This window comes from Pleurodeles waltl, chromosome 1_2, assembly GCF_031143425.1.
Source record: "Pleurodeles waltl isolate 20211129_DDA chromosome 1_2, aPleWal1.hap1.20221129, whole genome shotgun sequence".
NCBI classification, from domain to species: Eukaryota; Metazoa; Chordata; class Amphibia; order Caudata; family Salamandridae; genus Pleurodeles; species Pleurodeles waltl.
This window is the reverse complement of record NC_090437.1, coordinates 1,087,200,732-1,087,218,101: the sequence shown is the minus strand read 5'-3', so window position 1 is coordinate 1,087,218,101 and position 17,370 is coordinate 1,087,200,732.

The following is a 17,370-nucleotide window of genomic DNA, read 5'->3' as shown; positions in this document are numbered from 1 at the left end:
CATAGAGTTTTACATTTCTTAAATAGTGATAGTAAATAGTGATTTCTATGAAGTCCCGATTTGAGAAATGCAAAATTGCATTCTTATGTACGTGTCCCCTATAGTTTATGCTAATAACACTTCATCCTCCTCCATCATTCCACAACAATGGTTTCTTTTTTTCTCCTTCCTGCTGCTAGCTGCATAAAGCTGAAGTATCACATTTCATTACGTGATGTCCATCTGAACTGAGAAAATAGGTTGCACTATCTTTGGTAATTACTAGAGGTCCTTCTGAGGCAAGCATAAATGATCCAGGACTGTAGGTCATTACTAAATATTCATTTGAAGTCAGCAGAGTGGAGGAAGAATCTCCCCCATCCCTATAAAGGCAACAGAAGGGTGTAGTATCATAACCAGTTATCAGATGATTCCCACTGTGCTCAGAAACCTCACCCATCCCATATTAAGAAAAAACATTATCCTTCTTTTTCCCTCTTCTTTTTTTTAAATTCTTATGGCAGCCCTATGACAACAATTCACATTATATTCTGTGCCCACAATGCCACTGACACTCTGACTCTGCTCACTTCAGTTGTCTGTTTTTCTTGCAGAGCTAGAAAGTGATAGAAACTTTTTGCCATGATAACAGCAAAGTCTTTAAACATAGGATAGTGCCATCCACACTGAGCTGAAAATTGACAAAAGCTTTTTTATCACTCTGGGCTCCACGCACAATATTACAGCTTTGGATTGGTATTATTCCATCCAAAACAACCCGTAATGAATAAAAGCAACAACCCTAACACATGTGTTTACCCTAATATTAGAGCAGAGCTCATCAGATATTCATATACATATCTATATATCTGTGTGTGTGTGTATATATATATATATATAAATATATATATATATATATATATATATATATATATATATATATATATATATATACATATATATATATATATATATATATATATATAATATATATATTTACAAAAGAGATTTCCCCTTTATTTTGACATTTTATGGCACACACTTTTTTCCTTCTTTGGCGGGGCTGGGACGTCGGATTATGTCCACAAGGGTTTCTTTCCCTCTATTTGTTGACAGGAAAGGAGATAAAACCGCACTCAAAGGTCACTTTGCTGGAGTATGTTCGTTTCCGGTGGTAAAAAAAAGCTTAACGCATTTCAGGGTGGGTGGGTGTCAGGATAGGTTTTAGGGCTCAGGGTGGGTGAGGAGTATCGGGGTAGTTTTAGGGGGCGAGTGAGGGGGTCAGGTAGTTTTATTTTTAGGACAGGTGGGGGGGTCGGGTAGTTGTATTTTTAGGGCGGGTGGGGCGATGGCATGCGAAAACCACACATGCCGTTCCACACATGCCTTTACTAGGCATGTCTTTACAATGAATAGTCATTGTAAAGGCATGTGTGGTAAAGGCATTCGTGGAAACAATGAGCTTGTTGTTCTGACCATGTTGTTCAGGCATGCGTGGTTGGCACATGGGTTGTTCCATCATACATCCTGGTGGAACATCCAGTGACACCTACTTTATACTTTTATACTTTTTACCCGAAATACATAAAAATGCAAATAATCCATCAGAAGGCCGATTGTGTCAGCTATGGGCTCTTTGCTGGAACCAAGGTCAAATTATATAGATCATTTCCTAGCCCCATTGGTAAAAAAACTAAACTCATATTTAAAGGATACGGGAGATCTTTTAAAACATTTAAAAGGTGTTCCATGGCATGAAAATTACAAACCAGCTGCAATGGACGTGGTTGCACTTTATACCAACATTGAACATGAAATAGGAATACAATCCTGTGAATATTTTCTAAAGCTACACAACAAACAACTATACCAACATAAAATCATGCTCCTGGAGATGGTAAAAATGTGCTTAACAAATAACTTCTTCCTCTTTGATAAACAGTTCTATCTTCAAATCAACAACAACCATGGGTTTTTCATTTTCTCCAGATTTTGCCAATCTAAGAATGGGGTGGTTGAGCAACAGTTTGCCTGGTCAGAGCAAAATGATATATTTAAGCAAAAGATTGTAATCTTGTTACGTTTTATAGACATTCTCTTCATTGTATGGGATTGTATAGAAGAAGAATTTCAACAGTATTTTGAGCAATTGAAAAAGAATTCACCTATCACATAGATGAAACCAGGGTTACATTCCTCGACACAGACATTTACATAAACAACAATCAAGAACATACTACGCTACGCTGAAAAACAACAGCGACAAATTCAATACTTCATGCAGAAAGTGTCCATTTGCCTAGTACCAAGTGGACCTTTCTTTATGGATAATTCATGAGAATCAAAAGAATTTGCTTAGAAACAAAGGAATATAAGCAATAGTTAGAAGCCTCATCAGATAGGTTTATAAGGTGAAAATACTCAAGGAGATGTATTAAAAATGAAAAGAAAGATTAGAGAAGATCACAAGATCAATATAGATACGTCACACAATAAGTAAAACACAGATAAGGAAGAAGTGATAAGATTTATAGCATCTTACTCCTCAGAGACAAAACAAGTGCGGAGGATTGTCACCAAACATTGGTCTGCTCTAAAAAGGGATACAGTAATAGGAAATGTGATAGGAGATCTTCCACAGGTGACCTATCGTAGAGCACCAAGTTTGAGGGATCATCTAGTGAGAAGCCACTATGACAATTCTAGTACATCATGGCTTACACAATCTGGTTTTTGGAAGTGCAACAAACGCAAAGCCTGTGATATCGGAGTAAAGCATAAAGAAAATGTAACTGGAATGGGAAAACCAAACAAATTAAACAACACATTACATGCAGAAGCAGATTCACTGTATAGGTCATTAAGTGCCCATGTGGACTTCAATATAGGGTAGTGCAGCTTATGAACAAGAAAAAGGATCTTGCAACACATATGGGCAACAGTAAATTTGGACAGAAGCTACTCAGTAGCAAAACACATGGAATTGGAACATCGGAGTGATAGGAAACTATCAAAATATTTTGCAATTGATCAGAACCTAAGAATGGAACATGGTGGGGATCGAGAAAAATTGCTTCGACAAAGAGAATTGAAATACATAATAGAAATGCATACCCTTATGCCTTGAGGGTGGACTCTGATGAAGAATTACATGTACATTTGTGAATGACATATAATATAAGTGTTCAGTATTGGTTTCAGCCAACTGTCTTTGGAGAAAGATAAAGTCAATGAGACATATACAAAAGTTTGGTTTCCACAAAACGCAGCATTATATACCATCTGAACAAAAACTGCACATAGATATCAGGCACTTATGGGTCAGATATAGTTAAGTAACTGAGTAGCCGCATAAAATAACAAACAGATGCATTTGACAACAGGCTTGGGGGCTACAAACCATTGATGTAAAAGTATAATAGATCACGTAAAACATACATAAAGTGCTTTCTGAACAGAGGGAATTTTGTTATTGTAGCACCAATTGTCCTTTTCGGGTTGTAATAACAGAAGATAAAATAAACCACAGGACTACATAACCCCTAGTGCACTAAAAATAGATCTACATATTGGGTAAAGGAAATAAACCATGAAATGCAATATAATGCAATTGAAAAACACGAGTATCAAACTGCAGTTTCGAAATATAGGCATTTTCAAATGAGTTTTGATTTTTACACTTTTGTTAAGTTAATAGGCACAATATTGGTTTTCAAGATAGAAGAGGTTTTTTTAAGAAATGAGGATATAAATATTGGTGACAGACCTGGTAAATATGCTTGTGAACAAGGACGGTGAGAGTGAAACGCACTAAGCTTTCTTTTTCCAGCAAAACAAACATTGCTTTGAATAAACATACCCCAGCAAAGTGAGCTTTGAGTGCAGTTTTATCTTCTTTCCGGTCAACAAAGAGAAAGAAAGAAACCTTTGTGGAGATATACCTGTATATATTTCTAAAAAATAACTGGTTGAAGTGATTTTGTATTTATGTGTTGAAAGAAGGTAAAAACTGTTAAAAAAAACAAACATTTGAAATCCACTAGTTATAACTTACTGAGAGAACTATAGCTTGTGCCCCTGTCATGCACTGCTTATGGCCTTACATTTTACATCACTCATAAGATGTTAAATAACATCATTGATTACATAATTGGTGAAATCTTTGTAATGCCTCAAAGTCTTTAGCAGGGGTGTTGGGTGAATATGACCAAAATCCCTGGAAATTCACTGAAAAAAAGATAGGTTAAAGTGACACTGTAGTTATGTATGGTAATACGACTTTAGTTAAAAAAAACTGCAGAAATTCACTGGAAAAAAACAAAGCATATAGTGACATTGTGGTTAATTATGGTATCTCTTTGAATTCACTGAAAGAAACAGTGATGTGATAATTAGCTGTTGAGATAACACAAAACTACCATTTAAAATAAAGAAACTCTGAAATTCACCAGTTATAGTTTACTCACTGAACTATAACTTGTACACCCGCATATCTTGCTAATGACCTCACATATTACGTCGCCCATGACCGGTAAAATGGCATAATTGATGACATCACTGCCTACATCTCAAATAGCATAATTGATGTTATCACTGATGACATCACTGAAGGCATCATCCAAACTACTGCTCCTCAAAGTACTCGATAAAGGACTACATCATATTAAAAACAAGTAGGTATTATAGGGGCCAAAACTCTATAGAGCATGTGTTTACTTTATGCACATGTACACATGTATGAAATAAAAACATTGTAGTACCTGAGAGAAGTGTGATTTAGATTTAGTATGGTAAAAGTTATGTGGTGCACACTTTAGCTACCAGTGAAGTTATACATGCAAACACTACTTTATTTTAAAAAAGTAGTGACTGAGTCCAACTACTGTAAGTTTTATATGTATGTTACAAATATGTTGTGACTCAATTCAAAGGCCTATTATCATAAATAGAAACAATTAAAGCTTCTCCTTACATTACATCAACATAATCTGTGGATTTCTGTGTACAAGCTTAAATTAAACATTTGTCGTGTAGTGCTATTGGCAATGTCTATATAAACTGGAACTTAAAAAGGCCCAAATAATTACTTCTATAAGTTCATTGAAACTTCTGCGATAATATACATAGTTGAATAATGTACAAAGTTTGGGTGACACACAAACTGTTCAAGTGTAATATGATCATAAATTGTTTTCTAATGATAGACACCATACTGCTCAGTTCAGAATTATCTATGCTGTATTTTTACAAATTGAGAGGGGAGCATATAGGACCTGGTTGTGCATGTCTACCTGTGCATAATGCATACACGTAAAGCTGCTGACTTAAAAATTGATGATCGATTAAGTATTTCAACTTTATATCTCCTTAAGGAAGCATACAATTCTCTGTTGAATGGCATTCAAGGTTTAATAAATGGATGGTCCTATTATTATTTACAAACACATATTGCTCACAGAGGAACTTACACTTGTGAGTAATTTACAGGTGTAAGTTTACACTTAAACTGCTGAGCAAATTAATGTCTGCAGAGACATGTTTGATATGCTATTGAATACCAGTAAAATAAGTGCATCAAATCAACTAATTGTGGGTGAATCACAGATATTCTTCAAGTTCTGCATGTTGAAAAAATGTTACATGCATTATTACTACAGAGGTTATGTTCCACTATGAAAAGCACACAGCAGAATGTCACATTCATTGGATCATGCCATCTGTGGTCTCATCAGTGATATAATTTGAAACATCATACTTTAACATGTCATGAGTTATGCAATATGTGAGGTCCTACGCAGTTCATGGAGGGGGTGTAACTTATAGTTAGCTCAGTGAACTATTACTGGTGCATTTCAATGCTTTGGGGGTTTTTAAACATTAGTTTTTGTGTTATTTCAACACCTACCTACAACAACACCTTAAATTTGTTAGCTCAAATCTTATTACCAAACCCAACTATAATGTCACATTAACCTTTGTTTTTTTCAGTGAGATTTACATAATGAGACTGTTTGTCCAACATCCACAGGTGCCAATCCCCAAACCCTGTTTCACAAGTTTATGTTTATTTTGTTTTGTTTTGTTCTGGTATGATAACCAAGTGTCACCATGGTACCACAGACGATGAAAGCTTCACTTTGTGAAGCCTGCACTGTCCACCGGTACAGCTCTAGTGGGAATTCCACAATAATTCCCAGGAGGGTCATGCTGAGTCTCATGGGAGTACCACTGTATCCGCCGACCAAAATAATTTGTATTTTTTGGTCCCTGGGGGAATCCCTCTCAGTCCCCCTCATGGGTAGCAGGGAGCCAGGGGTCCCTTCTCTGCCCCTTTTACATTTTGTTTAAGTAGTTTTAGGCAAAGCCTAACAATAGGTTCCAAGATTCTGCCTATTTCTCTCACAATATTATTTTAAAAAGACAATACAAAAACTATTAATATTTGTGAACAGATAACAATTTTTATTTATTAGAAAAAGTGAAAAAAAACAGAGCCCCTTTCACAAAGAAACGTTATGTGATATGGCCATGTCTAGTCAACATTAACATTAGGCACATCAAACTTTCATCATTTTGAAGAATAGCCAGCAGAAGCCCAAACAGCTAACACATACCTCGTAGTGTTTTGGCAATACATAACCACTTCTTCAGGGTTGTAGGGAATATGTATACATACATCACTTAAAAACATACTTTATAAAAATGTATCTCTTAACTCTTACAATAATTGTTCATATATGATGAAACAATACAACAGATACATTAAGTACATGATAATAAACTCATAGCACAGATTATTGCAAAAAAAAAAGTTAGCAAGATGTTCCACACCTTTTCATGAGAATAATTTATGTTTATCAACATCACAATACGGGGGATGCTGCATCGGAGATCCCGTTATGCTCCGCGGCTAACACTGCAGCTACTGAGGCACCGGGGGATTACCATTCCAACAGACGTGGAAGCAAAATTGAAGCCGCTCATGCCAGGAACACAACAGAAATGCCGGCGATGATAAAACAACTAATCTGAATGCTGTCAGAGGGACCCAGGAAGCACAGAGGAGCCCAGAGGATTCCGTAACAACCCCTAACCCCCTTCTTTTCAAAGATGGAAGTCTATCTTTCTAGCCGATTTTCGACTGGAAAGCACATTTGTAAGGCCTGGCAGGCCAGGAGAAGTAGAACACGGACAGTCATGAATGACACACAGGGTTGGGGTGAGTGAAAACAAAAAAAAAAAACAATTCTGATGATATTCAAACTCGTTTTTTTTTTTTGCACGCTTTACTAGCAAAGAAAAGGCAGTATAGTGGAGGGGCCTGAAGCATAGTGAAATTGTATAAAAATGTGTCTTTACATTTAGCCCTCCCCCCCCAGAGAGAGCAGCATTTGGCCCTCTTTCAGAATTGATTAACTTGGTGTCCCACGAAAACGGCCCATCTAGGTGTGGGTGCTGTTTGTGGTAATCAGGTGGAGGCGGTTAGCTTAGCTAAAAAAATAAGAATGAGGCCCTGCTGGTTCTTGAGGAAACTAATACCTAACCCCATGAAAAGGATTGCCTGTGAATTCCAGCCTACGGCACGTCCAGCTGGCAAAAACATGAAGGTGGCACGAAATCCAAAGACTAAACGCCCTATGTCGTGGGAAAAAATCTTTAGCCCAGATTCAATCCCCCAGTATTGCTATCTCCCTCTCAAATCCCACCTTCTCCCTGCATCTCTCAAATCACCTCTAAAGCAAATGGAGCAAATATGGAATCTGAGTGCAACAAACATATGAGCGGTATTTGGACAGACACCCATTTGCAAAGGCTACTAGGACAGCCAGAGCCAAAGGCTGCCACAAGAACAAGGCCAGGCCAGCATTCAGCAGAACAGGAACGGCCAACTACAGACATAACCTATATTTACCACTTTCAGATCTAAAGAGTCCAAGGATTCCCTCAATTGGGCACTCTTAGCGGAATCCCTCTATTTGTTGACAGGAAAGGAGATAAAACCGCACTCAAAGGTCACTTTGCTGGAGTATGTTTGTTTCTGGTGGTAAAAAATAGCTTAACGCATTTCAGTCTCACCAACCTTGTTCAGAAGCATATTTACCCAGTCCATCACCAATGTTTATATCCTCATTTCTTAAATAAACATCTTCAAAAAAATCTGTGAAAATCAATATTGTGCCTGTTAACTTAACAAAAGTGTAAAAAATGAAACTCAATTGAAAATGCCTATATTTAGAAACTGCAATTTGATACTTGTGCTTTTCAGTTGCATTATATCGCATTTCATGTTTTATTTTGTGGGTGCAGGGTCGGGGTAGTTTTATTTTTAGGGCGGGGTCAGGGTAATTTTTTTTTGAGGGGTGGGGTAGTTTTATTTTTGGGATGGGCCAGTTGTTTTTAGGGCGGGTGGTGTCAGGATAAGTTTTAGGGCTCAGGGTGGGTGAGGAGTATCGGGGTAGTTTTAGGGGGCGAGTGAGGGGGTCAGGTAGTTTTATTTTTAGGACAGGTGGGGGGGTCGGGTAGTTGTATTTTTAGGGCGGGTGGGGCGATGGCATGCGAAAACCACACATGCCGTTCCACACATGCCTTTACTAGGCATGCCTTTACAATGAATAAGCATTGTAAAGGCATGTGTGGTAAAGGCATTCGTGGAAACAATGCGGTTGTTGTTCTGACCGTGTTGTTCAGGCATGCGTGGTTGGCACATGGATTGTTCCATCATACATCCTGGTGAAACATCCAGTGACACCTGCTTTATACTTTTATACTTTTTACCCGAAATACATAAAAATGCAAATAATCCATCAGAAGGCCGATTGTGTCAGCTATGGGCTCTTTGCTGGAACCAAGGTCAAATTATATAGATCATTTCCTAGCCCCATTGGGAAAAAAACTCAACTCATATTTAAAGGATACAGGAGATATTTTAAAACATTTAAAAGGTGTTCCATGGCATGAAAATTACAAACCAGCTACAATGGACGTGGTTGTACTTTATACCAACATTGAACATGAAATAGGGATAAAATCCTGTGAATATTTTCTAAAGCTACACAACAAACAACTATACCAACATAAAATCATGCTCCTGGAGATGGTAAAAATGTGCTTAACAAATAACTTCTTCCTCTTTGATAAACAGTTCTATCTTCAAATCAACAACAACCATGGGTTTTTCATTTTCTCCAGATTTTGCCAATCTAAGAATGGGGTGGTTGAGCAACAGTTTGCCTGGTCAGAGCAAAATGATATATTTAAGCAAAAGATTGTAATCTTGTTACGTTTTATAGACATTCTCTTCATTGTATGGGATTGTACAGAAGAAGAATTTCAACAGTATTTTGAGCAATTGAAAAAGAATTCACCTATCACATAGATGAAACCAGGGTTACATTCCTCGACACAGACATTTACATAAACAACAATCAAGAACATACTACGCTACGCTGAAAAACAACAGCGACAAATTCAATACTTCATGCAGAAAGTGTCCATTTGCCTAGCACCAAGTGGACCTTTCTTTATGGATAATTCATGAGAATCAAAAGAATTTGCTTAGAAACAAAGGAATATAAGCAATAGTTAGAAGCCTCATCAGATAGGTTTATAAGGTGAAAATACTCGAGGAGATGTATTAAAAATCAAAAGAAAGATTAGAGAAGATCACAAGATCAATATAGATACGTCACACAATAAGTAAAACACAGATAAGGAAGAAGTGATAAGATTTATAGCATCTTACTCCTCAGAGACAAAACAAGTGCGGAGGATTGTCACCAAACATTGGTCTGTTCTAAAAAGGGATACAGTAATAGGAAATGTGATAGGAGATCTTCCACAGGTGACCTATCGTAGAGCACCAAGTTTGAGGGATCATCTAGTGAGAAGCCACTATGACAATTCTAGTACATCATGGCTTACACAATCTGGTTTTTGGAAGTGCAACAAACGCAAAGCCTGTGATATCGGAGTAAAGCATAAAGAAAATGTAACTGGAATGGGAAAACCAAACAAATTAAACAACACATTACATGCAGAAGCAGATTCACTGTATAGGTCATTAAGTGCCCATGTGGACTTCAATATAGGGTAGTGCAGCTTATGAACAAGAAAAAGGATCTTGCAACACATATGGGCAACAGTAAATTTGGACAGAAGCTACTCAGTAGCAAAACACATGGAATTGGAACATCAGAGTGATTGGAAACTATTAAAATATTTAGCAATTGATCAGAACCTAAGAATGGAACATGGTGGGGATCGAGAAAAATTTCTTCAACAAAGAGAATTGAAATACATAATAGAAATGCATACCCTTATGCATTGAGGGTGGACTCTGATGAAGAATTACATGTACATTTGTGAATGACATATAATATAAGTGTTCAGTATTGGTTTCAGCCAACTGTCTTTGGAGAAAGATAAAGTCAATGAGACATATAAAAAAGTTTGGTTTCCACAAAACGCAGCATTATATACCATCTGAACAAAAACTGCACATAGATATCAGGCACTTATGGGTCAGATATAGTTAAGTAACTGAGTAGCCGCATAAAATAACAAACAGATGCATTTGACAACACTCTTGGGGCGTACAAACCATTGATGTAAAAGTATAATAGATCACGTATAACATACATAAAGTGCTTTCTGAACAGAGGGAATTTTGTTATTGTAGCACCAATTGTCCTTTTCGGGTTGTAATAACAGAAGATAAAATAAACCACAGGACTACATAACCCCTAGTGCACTAAAAATAGATCTACATATTGGGTAAAGGAAAAAAACCATGAAATGCAATATAATGCAATTGAAAAACACGAGTATCAAACTGCAGTTTCGAAATATAGGCATTTTCAAATGAGTTTTGATTTTTACACTTTTGTTAAGTTAATAGGCACAATATTGGTTTTCAAGATAGAAGAGGTTTTTTTAAGAAATGAGGATATAAATATTGGTGACAGACCTGGTAAATATGCTTGTGAACAAGGACGGTGAGAGTGAAACGCACTAAGCTTTCTTTTTCCAGCAAAACAAACATTGCTTTTGAATAAACATACCCCAGCAAAGTGAGCTTTGAGTGCAGTTTTATCTTCTTTCTGGTCAACAAAGAGAAAGAAAGAAACCTTTGTGGAGATATACCTGTATATATTTCTAAAAAATAACTGATTGAAGTGATTTTGTATTTATGTGTTGAAAGAAGATAAAAACTGTTAAAAAAAACAAACATTTGAAATCCACTAGTTATAACTTACTGAGAGAACTATAGCTTGTGCCCCTGTCATGCACTGTTATGGCCTTACATTTTACATCACTCATAAGATGTTAAATAACATCATTGATTACATAATTGATGAAATCTTTGTAATGCCTCAAAGTCTTTAGGAGGGGTGTTGGGTGAATATGACCAAAATCCCTAGAAATTCACTGAAAAAAACATAGGTTAAAGTGACACTGTAGTTATGTATCGTAATACGACTTTCGTTAAAAAAAAACTGCAGAAATTCACTGGAAAAAAAACAAAGCATATAGTGACATTGTGGTTAATTATGGTATCTCTTTGAATTCACTGAAAGAAACAGTGATGTGATAATTAGCTGTTGAGATAACACAAAACTACCATTTAAAATAAAGAAACTCTGAAATTCACCAGTTATAGTTTACTCACTGAACTATAACTTGTACACCCGCCATATCTTGCTAATGACCTCACATATTACATCGCCCATGACCGGTAAAATGGCATAATTGATGACATCACTGCCTACATCTCAAATAGCATAATTGATGTTATCACTGATGACATCACTGAAGGCATCATCCAAACTACTGCTCCTCAAAGTACTCGATAAAGGACTACATCATATAAAAAAGAAGTAGGTATTATAGGGGCCAAAACTCTATAGAGCATGTGTTTACTTTATGCACATGTACACATGTATGAAATAAAAACATTGTAGTACCTGAGAGAAGTGTGATTTAGATTTAGTATGGTAAAAGTTATGTGGTGCACACTTTAGCTACCAGTGAAGTTATACATGCAAACACTACTTTATTTTAAAAAAGTAGTGACTGAGTGCAACTACTGCGAGTTTTATATGTATGTTACAAATATGTTGTGACTCAATTCAAAGGCCTATTATCATAAATAGAAACAATTAAAGCTTCTCCTTACATTACATCAACATAATCTGTGGATTTCTGTGTACAAGATTAAATTAAACATTTGTCGTGTAGTGCTATTGGCAATGTCTATATAAACTGGAACTTAACAAGGCCCAAATAATTACTTCTATAAGTTCATTGAAACTTCTGCGATAATATACATAGTTGAATAATGTACAAAGTTTGGGTGACACACAAACTGTTCAAGTGTAATATGATCATAAATTGTTTTCTAATGATAGACACCATACTGCTCAGTTCAGAATTATCTATGCTGTATTTTTACAAATTGAGAGGGGAGCACATAGGACCTGGTTGTGCATGTCTACCTGTGCATAATGCATACACGTAAAGCTGCTGACTTAAAAATTGATGATCGATTAAGTATTTGAACTTTATATCTCCTTAAGGAAGCATACAATTCTCTGTTGAATGGCATTCAAGGCTTAATAAATGGATGGTCCTATTATTATTTACAAACACATATTGCTCACAGAGGAAACTTACACTTGTGAGTAATTTACAGGTGTAAGTTTACACTTAAACTGCTGAGCAAATTAATGTCTGCAGAGACATGTTTGATATGCTACTGAATACCAGTAAAATAAGTTCATCAAATCAACTAATTCTGGGTGAATCACAGATATTCTTCAAGTTCTGCATGTTGAAAAAATGTTACATGCATTATTAGTACAGAGGTTATGTTCCAGTATGAAAAGCACACAGCAGACTGTCACATTCATTGGATCATGCCATCTGTGGTCTCATCAGTGATATAATTTGAAACATCATACTTTAACATGTCATGAGTTATGCAATATGTGAGGTCCTACGCAGTTCATGGAGGGGGTGTAACTTATAGTTAGGTCAGTGAACTATTACTGGTGCATTTCAATGCTTTGGGGGTTTTTAAACATTAGTTTTTGTGTTATTTCAACACCTACCTACAACAACACCTTAAATTTGTTAGCTCAAATCTTAATACCAAACCCAACTATAATGTCACATTAACCTTTGTTTTTTTCAGTGAGATTTACATAATGAGACTCTTTGTCCAACATCCACAGGTGCCAATCCCCAAACCCTTTTTCACAAGTTTATGTTTATTTTGTTTTGTTTTTTTCTGGTATGATAACCAAGTGTCACCATGGTGCCACAGACGATGAAAGCTTCACTTTGTGAAGCCTGCACTGTCCACCGGTACAGCTCTAGTGGGAATTCCACAATAATTCCCAGGAGGGTCATGCTGAGTCTCATGGGAGTACCACTGTATCCGCCGACCAAAATAATTTGTATTTTTTGGTCCCTGGGGGAATCCCTCTCAGTCCCCCTCATGGGTAGCAGGGAGCCAGGGGTCCCTTCTCTGCCCCTTTTACATTTTGTTTAAGTAGTTTTAGGCATAGCCTAACAATAGGTTCCAAGATTCTGCCTATTTCTCTCACAATATTATTTTAAAAAGACAATACAAAAACTATTAATATTTGTGAACAGATAACAATTTTTATTTATTAGAAAAAGTGAAAAAAAACAGAGCCCCTTTCACAAAGAAACGTTATGTGGCCATGTCTAGTCAACATTAGCATTAGGCACATCAAACTTTCATCATTTTGAAGAATAGCCAGCAGAAGCCCAAACAGCTAACACATACCTCATAGTGTTTTGGCAATACATAACCACTTCTTCAGGGTTGTAGGGAATATGTACAATAATTGTTCATATATGATGAAACAATACAACAGATACATTAAGTACATGATAATAAACTCATAGCACAGATTATTGCAAAAAAAAAAGTTAGCAAGATGTTCCACACCTTTTCATGAGAATACTTTATGTTTATCAACATCACAATACGGGGGAGGCTGCATCGGAGATCCCGTTATGCTCCGCGGCTAACACTGCAGCGACTGATGCACCAGAGGATTAGCATTCCAACAGACGTGGAAGCAAAATTGAAGCCGCTCATGCCAGGAACACAACAGAAATGGCGGCGATGATAAAACAACTAATCTGAATGCTGTCAGAGGGACCCAGGAAGCACAGAGGAGCCCAGAGGATTCCGTAACACCCCCTAACCCCCTTCTTTTCACAGATGGAAGTCTATCTTTCTATCCGATTTTCAACTGGAAAGCACGTTTGTAAGGCCTGGCAGGCCAGGAGAAGCAGAACACGAACAGTCATGAATGACACACAGGGTTGGGGTGAGTGAAAACAACAAAAAAAAACAATTGTGATGATATTCAAACTCTTTTTTTTTTTTTTGCACGCTTTACTAGCAAAGAAAAGGCAGTATAGTGGAGGGGCCTGAAGCATAGTAAAATTGTATAAAAATGTGTCTTTACATTTACCCCTCCCCCCCCAGGGAGAGCAGCATTTGGCCCTCTTTCAGAATTGATTAACTTGGTGTCCCACGAAAACGGCCCATCTAGGTGTAGGTGCTGTTTGTGGTAATCAGGTGGAGGCGCTTAGCTTAGCTAAAAAAATAAGAATGAGGCCCTGCTGGTTCTTGAGGAAACTAATACCTAACACTATGAAAAGGATTGCCTGTGAATTCCAGCCTAAGGCACGTCCAGCTGGCAAAAACATGAAGGTGGCACGAAATCCAAAGACTAAACGCCCTATGTTGTGGGAAAAAATCTTTAGCCCAGATTCAATCCCCCAGTATTGCTATCTCCCTCTCAAACCCCACCTTCTCCCTGCATCTCTCAAATCACCTCTAAAGCAAATGGAGCAAATATGGAATCTGAGTGCAACAAACATATGAGCGGTATTTGGACAGACGCCCATTTGCAAAGCCTCCTAGGACAGCCAGAGCCAAAGGCTGCTACAAGAACAAGGCCAGGCCAGCATTCAGCAGAACAGGAACGGCCAACTACAGACATAACCTATATTTACCACGTTCGGATCTAAAGAGTCCAAGGATTCCCTCAATTGGGCACTGTTAGCGGAGCGTTTAATCGGGGGGCAGGCTAAATGCAACTCAGAGCCTATTTGCCAGTCTCCATCACCCTATACTTTAGTGAATACCAGCTACACTCAGACTCCTATATTATTCCTGGGACAATGAACAGCTCACTTAAGCCAGATTCAATTTGTATCGAGGACACAGCAGAGCATCAAGAAGCTGGCAAAACAGTGGAAAATAGATCTTCAGCCTGCGCTGTTCTTGGTTCTTGGCATTCCGAGCTGGCACCCCACAATCCGATAGGAGGAGTTCAAGGGGGGGAGGGCTCCTCTGTTACAGAGACTTTGCTTCTTCAGATCCTTAGTGAGCTTAAGGCTCTAAAACTATTGCAAGAGGAAGCAAATCCTAAGACGGAAGCCCAGCTCATTCTCATCAACAACAATATGCAGCAATTGAATACCCATGTCAAGGAAGTCGAGCAGCGGGTATCAGACCTAGAGGATAGTGGCTCCCGCCTGTAAGCATCGATTGTCAGATATCAAGCTGAACTGGCCGATTTACAGATCCAGGTCGATGATGCTGCCATTCGCTCCTGCCGCTCTAACATGAGGTTCACAGGAATACCGGAAGAGAGAGAGAATGGTCAGACAGTTACAACGTTGATTTCAGATTTGATCAGACAGTATGCTCTAACAGACCCAGTTGACAGTAAGATGGATTTTACCATTAAACTTACCCATCGTGTACCAGCGGTCCATCCCTCTGGTGCAAAATATCCACGCACAATAGTGGTAAATTTTGGAGATTATCGTATTAACAAAATAATTTTTTCACTGGCCATTAAAGCAAGGACCTTTGCAACCCCAAGAGACTACTCATTTAAAATTTTCTCTGATGTGTCCGCACTTGGAGCCCACAGATGCCGAAAGTTCAAAGAGTTGATTCCAGTTTTTCAGAATGTAGGGGCGCCAGCCGGTGTGGTCCAGCAGTCAAAACTGAAAATTATACAAAAGGACATGCTAATATATTTAATACGGTGGAGGCGGCAAAAACTTTTTAAAATTCTACACGGAGCGCAGATGGGAGAGGAGTGTAAAAAACATTCTATTAAACTTGAATAGCTATCTGCTTGCTCATCGGAGAGGGGAGGTGTTGGATGAGAAAGGTTGAGAGGGTTGAAAGGTCATGAGGTCTAGCTGTTGCTGAAATTTACATGGACTATTACAGCTGGGAGGGGGATGTGGAAAGATTGGTTGAGGGACAAACATACATGTTTTGTGCTTTCTCATGAGCAGTAATGTTTCGACGTCCGAAAAGAAAAAGATTAAAAAAAGAAAAAGACCATGATGCCTCCAGAACGCTTTGGCATTAACAGTGCTTTGTCAAGACACCACAGAAAGGATAATGGGGTAGGGCAGGATCATTGGGAGGGATTAGTGGGGGGGTGCTCCGAGTGTCCCTAGGCAGGAGGGCCTTGTCTTCAAATCATTCAGGGAGGAAGGAGAGGGATGGGAGGGTCCAGGGTTGGTTGCACCTGGGGGGGAATAAAAGGTTGAGAAAAGTCAGGGGGGAAAAGGCTACTTTCAAGCTAATTAAAAGATATGGTGAAACTTAAGATGATTTCCTGCAATACTAATGCAATTCTAAATATGCAGAAATATAAGGCTATGTTAAAATGGTTGATATCATTAAATCCCGAGGTTATTTATTTTCAGGAAGCTCATCTAAAAAGTAATAGCCCCAAAATATATATCCCAAAACAGTACTCAGTAGCTTTTTTTCGCTTCATCTGGATTGGCAGTGAGAGAGGTAGCAATATACTTAAGTAATAGAGTTGAGTGGACTATAAAAGAGGTAATTAGAGATCCCAAGGGGAGGTGGATCTCACTCAAAGTTATACAATCAGAAGTTCAAATCAATCTGGTCAATTATTATGGACCAATCATGGATGAGGCAGAGCCGCTAATGCAACTCTATACTATAGCAATGAGTTTCATAGGCCCCTTTATTATTGGAGGGGATTTCAATTATGTTCAAGATATTAGATTAGTTACCTCTAATCGTACGAAAAGACAAATAAAACCTAAAACTAAAAGAATTTTGAATATAATAAAAAGTGATTTGCAGGTAGTGGACCCTTAGAGAGAAGAATATCAAGCAGCCTCTCAATATACTTGCTTTTCACACCGCTATAAAACTGCCTCACGGATAAACTTTGTACAAATATCTCGCACACTGAAGGGGGCTGGTTTGCATATATGGGCTAACGCTTTTTCTGACAATTCACTGGTCATGGCGACAATAGATGCAGTCAGCAAAGC